Below are 15025 nucleotides of genomic sequence, written 5' to 3'. Positions count from 1 at the left end.
GGATTCAGCCTCAGTTTAGTGGTGCCATCCAGCCCATCGCTGCCTCCAGACACCTTCACAGACTCCTGATTCAGATGGAATGGAGAGATAGAGTTGCATGCCATCAGCATACTGCTGACACCATGCTCCACATCCCTGGACGACAGCTCCCAACAGTTTCATATAGATGTTAAATAGCATAGGAGACAGAATGAACTCTTGTGGGACCCTGCACCCTAAAGCCATGGAACGGAGCAAACAATCTCCTAGTTCTGGCTGTCAGTCTGTGCAAACTAAACGTGCATCCCACCACTCTGGACACTGGGCCACACTGACAAATCTATGCTGTTGAAGTGATTGTGACTTACCTCACCATGGTACCATTAGGGCAGATGATAAGAATGGGCTCCTACTGGGAGGAAGCGTGAGATATAAATAAAATAATAAATAAATAATAAATTGCAAAGTGTGTTGCTTGTTAAAAGGGCTATAGGCGAGTTAGATAATAATACCAACTTCTTGGGTCTTAATGAGGTCCCTTATTGCTGAAGATGGAACGATTCTATCTTCATAGAATCCAAGTGGGAGGAATCTTCGGTCCCCCAGATGTTGCTGAACTTAAACTCCAGCCTCATCAAGCATGGCAAATGTTCAGGGATCATGGGAGCTGTAGTTCAGCAACATCTGGATGGCCAAAGCTTCAACAGCCCTGATAGAATCAGTGCTGCTACCACATCACTTCCTTGCCTTTTTATTTTTTTTCTCTTTCATTTTTTCACAGGATATTATATAAGAAGACCATTACATTACAGGAGAGTATTTCACAGCAGTAACAAATCCATCTATCTTACAACATCAGTATACAGAATATGCAGCGATTCATCAGAAAACCCAATAAAGCTAAATATATGCCAAAACAATCCAATAACTCCAATATATAGGCAACTTATTTATTTATTACAGTTATATACCGCCTCATAGCCAAAGCTCTCTGGGCGGTTTACAGCAATCAAAAACATTAAAAACAAATATACAAATTTTAAAACACAAAAAACAATTTAAAAACACAATTTAAAAAAAATTAAAAACAATTTAAAAACACATGCTAAAACGCCTGGGAGAAGAGGAAAGTCTTGACCTGGCGCCAAAAAGAGAACAGTGTTGGTGCCAGGCACACCTCGTTAGGAAGATCATTTATTTATATTCCACTTTTCCTCCAAGGAGGTCAAAGTGGCATACATGGTTCTCCCCCTCCTAATTTAACCCCCACAACAACCCTATGGCAAGGTCACCCAGTGTGCTTCACTACACCACACTGGTGTAAATAAATAACATAAATAAACATATGTTTCCTAGCATTGAAAAGTTTAGCCCAGCTTGAATGTTTTATTAGGTCTAATAATATACAGCCACAATAAATAAAAGCTACATTAATAAATACAGATATAATGGTGGTGTTCAACTGGCGTTTTTAAATTCCTTCTCTGGATTATCATCACCATACGAAACAATGATTTTGTTTTGCTTTTAATGTGAATTGGTAGTCAAGGATAGAAACAGGATAACAAACATAAACTTGACTGGAGCTAAGAAGTATCCAAAATTGCATTTGTGTAGCTTAGTTTCTAGCGCATTACAAGTTTCAAAACTCCTAGAATAACCAGTTGGGGGACAACAGACTTTCCCACCTTCTGAGAAGAACAAACCAAACTGGTTCTCTAGCTTAATCAACCAAAGAAGCTCAGAAGATATGATAATGTAATGAAGAGACTTACAGCCAGTTGTGTTCAGAGGAGTGGAGGGGGGCTGTTGCCACAGGATCTCAAGTTGTTGCATGCACGACATGCTATCTGCATCATGGGATTAAATGGCTGTAGGGAAAAAACTGTATATGGGCCACATGTGAAGAAGTGGATGTCTATTTGCCTGGTTCGTACACACACAAATCACTCGGTTTCTCTATACTTGGTGGCTGTATATGTGATGTGTGAACTGATTCCATTGAAAAGTCCTGAGTCTGGGGTGATGGGAAAAATTCTACCTGTGGTTTTATTTATTAGATTTATATCCCGTCCTTCCTCCCAGTAGGAGCCCAGAGCAGGAAAGAAAAGCACTAAAAACACTCTAAAACATCATAAAAACAGACTTTAAAATATATTACATCTTTAAAAACATATTTTTTAAAAAAGCTTTAAAAACATCTTTTTCAAAAGCTTTAAAAACATTAAAATGCTGTATCTGTGGTGCGTGAATCATACATGCAAGTTATTACTTCATCTTACTATCCTCAGTGGATGAACACACATGAATTAGCGCTCAGTTACCTCAAATTCATGCTTAAGAAATCTATGATTGATGTTGTTCTGGAATGCTGATCGGCCAGCAACAATTAAGTGGCTGGTACCATTCCTCCCACACTACTGTTTCACAAACTTCTGAAAGTTGTCACACACTTTTAAAATGCTAATTGACAAGGAGTAAAAATTATCCAGGACCAGCAGAGAGGCAATAAGCAGCCGCCTGAGGGCAGGCAATTCTACTGTGTCAATGTATTGTTGTTGTTATATGTTTTCAAGTCGATTACAACTTATGGAAACCCTATGAATCAGCGACCTCCAATAGCATCAGCTATAAACCACCCTGTTCAGATCTTGTAAGTTCAGGACTGTGCCTTCCTTTATGGAATCAATCCATCTCTTGTTTGGCCTTCCTCTTTTTCTACTTCTTTCTGTTTTTCCCAGCACTATTGTCTTTCCTAGTGAATCATATCTTCTCACTGTGTGTCAAAAGTATGATAACCTCAGTTTCATCATTTTAGCTTCTAGTGATAGTTCTGGTTTAATATGTTCTGACACCCAATTATTTGTCTTTTTCGCAGTCTATGGTATGCGCAAAGCTCTCCTCCAACCAGGGCTGTGGAGTCGGAGTCGTGGAGTCAGAGTCCGGGGCAATTTTGGGTGGAGTCGGAGTCGATAGAAATGTACCGACTCCGATTCCGCTTCAAAATAAATTTTGATTGACAATTTTTTTAAAATTTAAATTCAAAATGTCAAAGAAGCTTCCCATGAAGTCAGCTGTATTTGAGCATTTCACTGTAACTCAAGATGGAAAATATTTTGTGTGTCAGTGTATGACACAGGACCCAGATGAAGACAAATGCTGTGATGCAAAGATCAGGGCATATTCAGGCAGTGATAAAAATGCTCCTACAAGAGCTTCCAATTTAAAAAGACATTTACAGCGCTTTCCAGGGCTGTGGAATCGGAAGCAATTTTGGGTGGAGTTGGAGTTGGAGTCGGACAGTAGAAAAATAGAGGAGTCGGAGTCAGAGTTGGAGTCAAAGGTTTGGTGTACCGACTCCACAGCCCTGCCTCCAATACCACATTTCAAATGAGTTGACAGGAAAGAATTAACTACTGGAGACTGACCGGAAGCAGGCAACGCCAGAGCTGTAAATAATGCAGACACAGCTGAAACACATTTTTATAGATGGGTGCTTTGGGCACACAGTAGTATTTTTATTATTTTATTTAATATCTCACAGCGTACACACAAATGTTTCCAAGCACACATGTGGGAATTATCCTACACTGTTCCAGAATTTATGTTGGCCATTGATGAATGTGCTGGAATGATTAATGTCTGCACATGGTTTTTATCCCAGCTGACTGATTCAGTAAGGGAGGGTGTGGTGGTCTTACAGTGTATTTGGAAAATGTTGTTTGGCAGATGTTGATATTTTTGTGGAAAAAATGCTGCACCCTCCACCCTGCACTATGGCATATATTTGTAATGCCTTTTTTTAAGGTTTTAAATGTTTCAAAGCAGGAGTGATGTATTACCTACGTAGGGCAGGGCAGCCCGTATGCTGTTGGTTCTCATAAATCCTTTGCAGAAGCAGCTTCATCTTTATGCCCCTCTTCCATTCTGAATACGCTTGAATGCCTGTCATAAAGCTGACTAAACCCAGAGCCATGGGGACTTAATAAATAACACATATTCTGCACCACTGTATGATGAATTCTGTGTCAAGACAGGCTAAATTTTGCAATCTGTTATGCAAACGTTGCATCTTGTTAATTTTGCCTAAAGTCTTTATTTGTGCTATTTTGGGGAAGAGGAAGAGAGCTTTGTAAAGCACCAAAATCCTTCTGACCACTAAAAATCTTATCTGGCTGACTATCTAGGTTTTAACACTAGGTGCTAGCCATACACTTTCAAATCTAACCAGAAAATTATTTGGAAACTGAAACTGCCATTTATGTGCTTGTACAAAGTCATAACAATCTCAGTTCAGACTCAGACCCTTATAATAAACCAGAGCAGAACAAGCGTTGCTGACATATTAGGTCACAACACTATCCCCCTTTACCTGAATTATATCAGTGTTAAAACAAAAGAGAATTCAGAAATGTGGTTGAAAATGTTATGTTTTTTGCACCCGTTTTTAATTGGTAAGTGTAGCTAAGCCTTTGTGTTACACAGAATTCTTTAGCAGGGGTCAGGTACATTACCTAAGCTGCTTTTCTCCCCTTCCCTTATTTTACTATGGGGTTAGCTATCTCACAGGCCACGCTGTATCCAGACCCCCAAAGTTTTGTGTCCACCAAGACTCCCTGCCAAAATTAGTAATTTTTAAAAATAATTTGTGCGATACCAAAATGCCAAAAGGCTTTTTGTGGTCCCCCCAAATTTGACCATTTTTTAAAAAAAATACTGATGTAGCCATGGGTTCCCCACCATGAGACTTTATGGTTCCTCAAGACCCCACCACCACAAATTGCATATGTTAGGTACCCCACTGTGATATTGTGATGGCAAAGGGTTTTTGTGACCCCCTAAGACTCCCCCCCCCAAATTAGTCAATGCTTGAATCACTTTGGCTAGGCTGTACCTAGGCTGCATACACATGACTTTCTATTCTAGAATCAAAGAGTGAGTACTTTTTTTCTGTTAAGGCTACATACACACTAAACCTTTTGAAGTTGTAGCACAAAAATGTAGATTTTTCTCAGTGTGGAATTGTTCATGCTCATCCTCAACATGCTGCTTTCAGTCTAGGTTTATTCTAGATCCTGCTATCCACAAGGGTAGCTGTATTTAACTTGATATGCATTTGCAAACCTTCCCCTTGATTAAGTTGTCCATACCTTTTTCTTCCTGCACCTGGTGAAGAAAGAAGGAAGTAGTGGTTGCGATTCTTGGTGTACTCCCACCCACAACACCATTGGGCAGGTATGGATACACCCCCCAATGCCAGGACTACCTACACCTGATTTCAGATGGACACTGTGGAGGTATGCAAAATCAGTCTGCAATTAGCTTTTATTTTCTGAATGAAACCAGTTTCCCAATATGTACTTTTCAGGGGTAAAAAATATGCAATAGATCTAGATTGTGTGTGGACTGTGTAGAAAAAATAACTTAGGGTTGCCAGGTCAGAAGCAACCCAAACCCTGAGATTTCAGGGGCAGGCCCTAGAGATGTCATTAAACACGATACATTAAGCATCAACCACAGTTGCTTGAAGCATACAATTCAAACAAAAACATTTATCCGATTGGAAATCAAGATAGAAATCTTAGCTAAAATATGGTGTTCCTAGGTCCAGCTGAAGTGAAGGGATCTTACCTTCTCACCTGCTTAGGGAACATTTAATCTAGCCTACTTGCTTCTGGCAAGAAGGGTTTAAGAGCCCTCAGGTTACACCAGTCACCAGAAGGTGGTTGTAGGAAGAAAGGAGCCTAGTGTTGTGGAGATGTTAGATAAGAGCACTCAGGAGTAAAGATGGATACCCCTGAAGGCTGCAATTCTAAACACACTTACTAAGGGACTAAGCCCCATAGAACCTAATAGGACTTACTTCTGAGCAGATATCGTTTGGATTGTGCTGTTGGTAAACCTTGACCAGGGATCCTCTGCAAATATATCCATATCCTAACAGGGTTGGCAGCCCCCTGCCTGGAATGCCCTACCCCTGCCTTTTAACATGGCTGCTCCAAACTTCTTCACAGACTTGACCCTTCACCTCAGAAAGAGGTATGAGAAATGAGTAAGACTAAGAAGATTCTCTACCCTTTTCTGTCCAACCTGTAGGCTGCTATAAACTCACTTTGACAGTCAACCCAATTCCAGTGAGATTACTGACAGACAGAAAACACATGGTTTGGTCTACCATCACAGACAGCAGATTGGGAACAACAGTAATTGCAGCCACACTTCCCAGTAAGTGAATTCTCTTTTACCACTATTGGGCGAGAAACAAACCGTCATGCAACCAACAAGGTGCATCATCAGTGGGTTTAAGGGGGTTGAGCTGAATGCATGGAACCACTGTTGTAGCTTTTTTGGATGTAAGGGAAGGAGGTTAAAGGTAAATTAAATGCAAATAGGAAAAGCAAAGCAAAAGATAGTGATGATTTCCAAAATGCAATATCATAAACCACAACAAGATTCCTATGAGAAAAATCAGCATCCCACAACCAGTCAGGATTTCTAACCAAAACTAAAAAAAAAATCCTGGCAGCCAGTCAGCCAAAGTCACAGAAATCCCCATGCAGCACAACCTGACCTGAGGGCTACAGTTAGTGCAGAATGCTGTGGCATGATTGCTGACATGAGTGAGACTCTATTAGCACATAATACCTCTGCTCTGAAATCTGCGCTGGTTGCCAATTTGCTACCAGGCCAAGTTCAAGGTGTGCTTTCCATGTTATGGGTGCCGCATAATACTTGTTCTGCTCTTGTAAGAAATCAGTCCTTTAGTGTGGCAGCACCTACACTTTGGAATTCCCTGTCTATTGAAATTAGGCAGACACCTTCACTGTACTCTTTTCATCACCTGCTAAAAACATTTTTGTTTAGGCAAGCCTACGCAGGCTTATATAAGCTATTATGTTTTTTGTCTGTTTTTAACTCATTATTGATTTTATTATGAATGAATGTTTTTAAATACTTGTTTTTGTCAATAATTTTTTTTGTTTTAATTCCTTCTGTAAACCACTTTGAGGTTTTTTACAATGAAGTGATATATAAATGTTGTAAATAAAATACATAAATAAATTTTGGAGTCACTGTGGCCCTTGGGTCTCTTTCCACTTTTAGGAACAAAGGAATCTGCCTTATACTGACTCAGGCCATTTGATACCATCTAGCTCAGTACTGACGACATGGACTAGCCAGGCAATAGTCTTTTCCAAAGATTGAATTTTGGACCTTTGCATGCAAAGAGTATGCCCTACCACTGAGCTACAGCCCTTCCCATTTAGAAAAGCATATTTTAAAATTGTTCTTTCAAATTTGCTAATGAATACACATCATAACTAGGGCAGATCCGCACCATTCATTTAAAGCACATTCAATACACATTTGAAGCACATGAATCACACCACAGAATCATGGGAACTGTAGTTTGTTAAGGGTAGTGGGAACTGTAACTGAGGGGGAAACTAAAGGGGGATTCTATAGGGGAAGTCATGTGCTTTAAATATGAGTTGGATGTGCTTTAAATGTATTGTGTGGATCTACTTAATAAACTTTGCCTGCATGTAGATTGTTTTAATTAATTTTAAAAAATGGAAAGAAGTTATAAAGTGTACTGGGTGACCATGGGCTACTCACCTTCTATCAGCCTAATCTGCCCCTCAGGATGAAATCAAGAGATGGGAACCATGACCACCCCAAGGAAGAAGAACACACTTAAAATGTAGAGGAAATAATAATATATAACCATAGCATGAAATCAGATACTTATCGGGACATAGTATGAAGAAATAGGTATATAAGCATGACTGTCAAAGATGCTTATTATTTGCACAACCTGTAAATATATTTATAGTGCAATCCTGTTTGTTTACTCAGAAGCAAGTCCCAATGTATTCAATGGAGTTTACTCAAACAGGGAAGCGTGCACAGAACTGCAACCTCAAGTGATAAGGAACTTCTCTCACCCAACCCAAAATTCAGAATCATGCCACTTTAAGCTGTTTTGCAACTGTTTATATTTGTTTTTATGGTTATTGGATTTTAAAGGGATTTATTTCTTATTGTGAATGCCTTGGTTTCTAATTGGCAACCCTACCTCACAGGGATATTGGAAAGACTCCATTCACACACACACACTGGAGATGTAAAATACATACATCTCATAATAGTTTATTGTCAAAACCAGTTGGTCATTGCAGAAAAAAATAAAATCAGTATTAGTTTCCTACAAAATAAAAACAGTGATACCTAAGTAAGCCCTGCCTAAATTGCTTTAAAAATAGGATTGGAGAGGGAGAGAAAGATTTACAACACAAACACATTTATTTGCTATGTTCACTCAAGAGTCACATTAAGTTACAGCACAATCCTAACCATGTCTATTCAAAACTAAGTCCTATTGAATTCAATGAAGTTTACTCCAGGTATGTGGGATTAGCATTGCAGCTTAACTCCCAGAAAAGCAAGTATAGAATTAAAGCTTCATATTGGGAAGGTTTTGAAAACACTGCCCTCTTCAACAGCCCAGGAAAATTTAAACTTGTTTGACAGCTGCACATGAGATAAAAAGACTTTTGCTACTGCTAAAAGCTATAAACTTACTCAGGTTGAGATTTCCAGACAAGCAGGAATAAACAAGTTTTCTGGATTTGCAATGGGTTCTAGCTATTGCCCGAAGGTCAACAAATCCCTTTTCAATCACAACCCTGACTTCACTTATTGGCTACATACCTGAAAGGGCGGGGCTAGAGCAGCCAGCTAGGAGCAGCTACAAGAAGTTGCAGGTGGGGAAGGCTGATGTTTTGGTGTCTATCTTGTGAGCCAGACCACATAGAAATATTTTTTTTAATGAAAGCTGAGAGTCCAGAGATTAAGGTGACTCACCTCGACAGAACCCCCCAAATCCAGAGTCTCTGGGCAAAAACTGGAGATCTGGCAACCCTACTCAGTCTCCATTGATTGTAGAATAAAATGTTGTACACGTAGCCTTAGTTAACACACAATCAAGATCATGGCATTTTTTTGCCCCTGAAAAGCACTTCTTGAGAAACAGCAGCAGCAGACCCAGCAGTTACAGAGTCTACTGTCTCTTCACAATGCAGGAAAAAATTACACTACACTTTCAATGTAGACAACCAAGCACATCCATGGTAGAAACTTTTTCACTTTGGAAATGATCATCTGTTTGACCCACAAAAGAGGAAATGTCCCCACATAACTAATATAGCACTGTTATTGTTTTGGGGGTTGGATGACCTCTTGGGGTTCCTTCCAGTTTTGTGGTTCTTAATTGAAAGATTGGAATTGGGACAAGAGAGGGGTTCAGTAGTGTGGGGCAAATTCAGAAGTGCATGATAGCCACACCATACCCCCTTATAGCCAGTCTCCCTTTCCCTCATCTCCCTTGCTCTCCCTGTCATCTTGTGAGTCCACACTTCATTACAACAGAGGTCCCTAGGAGTCAATCAGCATGAAGGCTGTGTGTTAGCTACTGAGAAGAGTCTTTTAAGTGGCTGACTCACCTCTTTTCACTCTGATTGGCTCCAATCAGCACAAAAGGACAAGGACTCTTCTCAGAGGCTAACATGCTCCCTTTTCATGCTGATTGGCTCATACATAGGGACCTGGCTGGGACCCTGCTCCCAAAAATGTAACAGGTCAACCCACAACCCAGTATGATTACACCCCTGGAGAGGTTAATGGAACCAGTAGGACTGCTGGGGATTAGGGGAAGTACCTTTTCTTTGTTAAGGACATTATTCTGTATCCCTGGACTCTTCTGGAAGGAGAAAGCCATTTGGGAATCAAGGCTTGTCTACAGTCCCACCCTCCCAACTGTGGAATATGTTAAAGTGAGGGCTCTGAAAAAGCAAGCAGTCAGTAATCTTGAGACTGGGCTTGCCTCCGGATTGTATTTTATGGGAGGGATTCAAACGCATACTGGAAACCTAGGTTTCTGCAATTAAAGTACGCTGTTATCCTGGTATAACCAATCAACTTAAGAAAAAACATTTTGCTGTTAGGAAAGCGACAGATAAATGCACTGTAAAATATAGGATGAACAAATGATTAATAGGAAGACATACAGTATCATGCAAGCAAATCCAGATGAATTTAGGATGAATGTTCATTATCATACAACATCCCCACAAGCAAATCAGAACTTATGTTCAATAAACAGGTTGTCTGGAAAAGCCCTGAACCAGATGCAGGCTGAGGATCAAGGAACTTAGTTGAAGCTGGAAGATATTGGGAGTGGCTGAGATATTAAGCAGCAAGTCTCCACCTATGCTCAACCTATATATTTGTAAATAAATTCAAATATTGCAAAACACCAATAAGCCTCCACTGATCTCATCCAAAGGAAATGAACCATCCCTAAAACCTAATTGCTTAGAGAATTGGGGTAAATGTAATTATATTCTATGCCAGCCTTTCCCAACCTTTGGTCTCCAGACATTGCTGGACTACAGTTCTCACAATTCCTGATCATTAGCCATGCTGGCTTGGGCTGATGGAAGTTGTAGTCCAGCAACATCTGCAGAATGCCTTGGGGCTTCCATCTGTGCCAAATAGCAGCTTAAGGTGTGGGGCAATTTTCATTAGGATTGCAGCATGGGAGGAAAGGGTTAACCCACTGCAGTTTTGACTTTGATCAGCCTGCTGCCCCTTCAGCTTCTATTTACACTTTTTAAAAGACTGATGTGACTACAAGAAAGACAGCTAATGTCACATGTATGGTGGCCCTTAATCAAATAATGAATCCAGCCTTAATCAGAAACCTCTGAGCTCACAAGAAACCATAGCAAGCACAGGCAAGGAGCAAGTTTGGACCATGGGGGGAAAGGGAAAACCCAAAATGTTTGGAGAGCAAGTGGATCAGAAGACCTGAAGAAAGCAGTGCTGTCTTTGCAATTCTGCTTAGGAAGGTGCAGATGAGACAGGTGTGGCAGCTTAGTTTTGTGAACCTAGAAGAGGTGGGCAAGGAGTAGGTGGTGATTGCATGCCAATATGATGCAAGATCAGACCACATCTGAGCAAGTTGTGTCTTCTCAGATGCCTATCTATGCCTCCAGGGGCAGAGAACCCGTATCCATTTTTTAGTCTGTGCTCTGGCAAACTTCACTGAACTGTGTAACAAGCTTAATGGGCTATACTTACCCTCAGGATTAATTTAGGTGTATATTTTTGGTCTGGTTTTAAGAACTGGATGTTTAAGAAACTTTTTTTTTACAGAGGTATGTCAATTAAGGTCAGACAGGGTATTATTTTATTATTTTCCTCCCCAAAATATTTTGCTTTTGAACATTTAATTTTGATGAGCTGTAATGACCTATAATCAAACAATTGTTATTGTCAACAAGTAGTCCTTGATATACCTCTCCCCAATTAAAATTTCTGAATCTTTCAAATGCTTTTCTAATATTCCCTTTAAAATGCCACCCCATTTTGTAATTGGCCAAATCCACATATATTATGTACTGTGTGAATGTCAATCTCTTCTTTGAAGAACTTTTTTCATCTTGCCAGTTTCTTTGTAACACCTGCCTGACCACCGTTTAAAACAGAATGTTAGACTAGGAAGACCCAGGCCCTGCAGGAGAAAGAAAGCATCGCCCCAAGGGAAGGAGAGGCTGCTGCTGCTGCTGCTGCTGCTGCTGCTGCTGCTGCTGCGGGACCACCACCTCCACCACCCTTCCCAGAGGGACTTCTGCCTGGCAGGACCAGGCCCCAGGTACCCAGCCAGCCAGGACTGATTCTTACCATCTGTCCCTCTTTGGAGGGATACATAAGCCGGCTGGCTGAGGTGGCCTGGGAGACCCAGGCCCTGCAGGAGAAAGAAAGCATCGCCCCAAGGGAAGGAGAGGCTGCTGCTGTGCTGCTGCTGCTACTGCTACTGTGGGACCTCCACCTCCACCACCCTTCCCTGAGGGATTTCTGCCTGGCAGGACCAGGCCCCAGGTACCCAGCCAGCCAGGACTGATTCTTACCACCTGTCCCTCTTTGGAGGGATACATAAGCCGGCTGGCTGAGGTGGCCTGGGAGACCCAGGCCCTGCAGGAGAAAGAAAGCATCGCCCCAAGGGAAGGAGAGGCTGCTGCTGCTGTGCTGCTCCTTTCTTTTTCTTTTTTTTACTTTTGTTGGTGTGTTGATGCAAGTTGAGATGAATGGGTGCCTGATTATATGAAAGTATGTCTGTTTATATGCTGTATATATGGCTGTATATATAGCTGTTTTTATACGTTTAATTGTTGTATATTTTAGTTGTATTATGTGCTTCAGAGAGAGTTTTATCCATCAGGCGGGGAGACTTGAGGGGGCCCCAATTGCCGTAGTGACGGGCAAAGGAAGGTATGGCGCTGTGAGAAGGACGTGCCAGGTAAGGGGAACGCGGTCCAGACATGTTGTGGCTGTGCCTTGTTCCGGTCCTTCCCACACCCGCAAGGTCGTTGGTAGTCCTATCAGCCAACTCTCAGATCTCCAGTTGCTGTTATTAAATGCCAGATCGGTATATAATAAAACCTCCCTCGTCCACGATTTGATTGTGGATGAAGCAGCCGATCTGGCATGTATAACCGAGACCTGGGTGGGTGAGCAGGGAGGAGTTGGTCTCTCTCAGCTCTGCCCACCGGGGTACCTGGTCCAGCATCATGGTAGATCTGAGGGTCGGGGAGGTGGGGTTGCTGTCGTCTATAAGAGTTCCATCTCACTCACCAAGCACCATGTTCATTCAGTTACTGGCCTGGAGTGTTTGCACCTTGTGTTGGGCCAGAGGGACAGGCTGGGAATCCTTTTGGTGTACCGCCCACCTTGCTGCCCAATGGCTTCCCTAACTGAGCTGGCGGAAGTGGTCTCGGATATATTGTTGAGGTCCCCCAGACTAATAGTACTGGGGGATTTCAACATTCATGCCGAGACCACTTTGTCTGGCGCGGCTCAGGACTTCATGGCTTCCATGACAGCCATGGGGCTGTCTCAGTATGTTAGTGGTCCAACACATGTATCGGGGCACACTCTAGACCTTGTTTTTGCTACTGAGCATGGGGAAAGTGATCTGGATATGGGGAGTTTTACAACACTCCCTTTGTCATGGACAGACCACTGCTTGCTGAAGTTTAGACTTTCAGTAACCTCTTCCCTCTGCAAGGGTGGGGGACTTATTAAAATGGTCCGCCCCCGGAGACTAATGGATCCTGAAGGTTTTCAAAGGGCTCTGGGGGATTTTCCGGCTGATAGGACTGGCGCTCCTGCTGAAGCCCTGGTCGCTCTGTGGAATACGGAGATGACCCGGGCTGTAAACACGATCGCTCCTGCACGCCCTCTCCTGTGTAGAGCTCATACAGCTCCATGGTATACTCCGGAGCTGAGAGCGATGAAGCAAGATAGGAGGAGGCTTGAGCGGAAATGGAGACAAACTCCCGACGGATACAATTATGCGCTGGTTAGTGCTTCGACTAAGCTCTATGTAGGAGCAGTGACGGCAGCTAAAAAACATCATTTTGCTGCCACTATTAAATCATCTCTTTGCCGCCCAGCGGAGCTCTTTCGAGTTGTCCGGGGGCTTCTCCATTCAAACCCTCCGGACACGGTGGAATCATCGGAGGCCCGCTGTAATCAGTTTGCCGATCACTTCCAGAATAAGATCTCATGTATCCGCCGGGACCTAGACTCTCAAGTTATAGCAGTAGATCCTAGTGAGGTGTCCGGAGCACAGTCTTGTCCTGTTTTGTTGGATGAGCTTCAGTTGGTTCAACTCGAGGACGTGGACAAGGTGCTTGGACAGGTACGTGCAACCACTTCGGTACTGGATCCTTGCCCCTCCTGGCTGATAAAAACTAGCAGGAATGGAACAGGTAGCTGGGCCAAGGAAGTGATAAATGCCTCTTTACGAGAGGGAGTGGTCCCGGGCTGTCTGAAAGAGGCAGTGGTGAGACCACTCCTGAAAAAGCCTTCCTTGGACCCAGACAATTTTAACAGCTACAGGCCAGTGGCGAATGTTCCATTCCTGGGCAAGGTCTTGGAACGGGTGGTTGCTGGCCAGCTCCAGGCGCTATTGGATGAAACTGATTATCTAGATCCATTTCAATCGGGTTTTAGGCCCGGTTTTGGCACTGAGACAGCCTTGGTCGCCCTGTACGATGACCTATGTCGGGAAAGAGACAGAGGGAGTGTAACTCTGTTGATTCTCCTTGATCTCTCAGCGGCTTTTGATACCATCGACCATGGTATCCTTCTGGAGAGGCTCGCGGAGTTGGGAGCTGGAGGTACTGCTTGGCAGTGGTTCCGCTCCTACTTGGCGGGTCGTCTCCAGAAGGTAGTGCTTGGGGAACATTGCTCGACACCGCGGGCTCTCCAATATGGGGTCCCGCAGGGGTCAGTTTTGTCCCCCCTGCTTTTTAATATCTACATGAAGCCGTTGGGAGAGGTCATCAGGAGTTTTGGAGTGCGTTGTCATCAGTATGCTGATGACACGCAGCTCTACTTCTCCTTTTCATCTTCTTCAGGTGAGGCTGTCGATTTGCTGAACCGTTGCCTGGCCTCGACGATGGACTGGATGAGAGTTAACAAACTGAAGCTCAATCCAGACAAGACTGAGATGCTGTTGGTGGACGGGTTCTCTGATCGGATGGTGGATATATACCCTGTCCTGGACGGGGTTACACTCCCCCTAAAGGACCGGGTTCGTAGTCTGGGAGTCTTTTTAGACTCTTCCCTCTCACTTGAGGCTCAAGTAGCCTCGGTGGTTAGGAATGCGTTTTACCAACTTCGGTTGGTAGCCCAGCTACGTCCCTATTTGAGTAAAGAGGACCTTACATCAGTGGTACATGCTCTGGTAACCTCACGTTTGGATTACTGTAATGCGCTTTACGTAGGGCTACCTTTGAAGACAGTTCGGAAGCTACAACTAGTGCAAAATGCGGCGGCCAGATTGCTGACAAGGACCAAGCGGTCCGAGCATATAACACCTGTTCTGGCCAGCTTGCACTGGTTGCCAATATGTTTCCGGGCTAGATTCAAAGTGTTGGTGTTAACCTATAAAGCCTTATACGGTGCGGGACCA

The sequence above is a fragment of the Rhineura floridana genome, chromosome 11 (assembly GCF_030035675.1).
Source record: "Rhineura floridana isolate rRhiFlo1 chromosome 11, rRhiFlo1.hap2, whole genome shotgun sequence".
Taxonomy (NCBI): domain Eukaryota; kingdom Metazoa; phylum Chordata; class Lepidosauria; order Squamata; family Rhineuridae; genus Rhineura; species Rhineura floridana.
The sequence above is the reverse complement of the archived record's forward strand: the minus strand, read 5'-3'. Positions refer to the sequence as shown.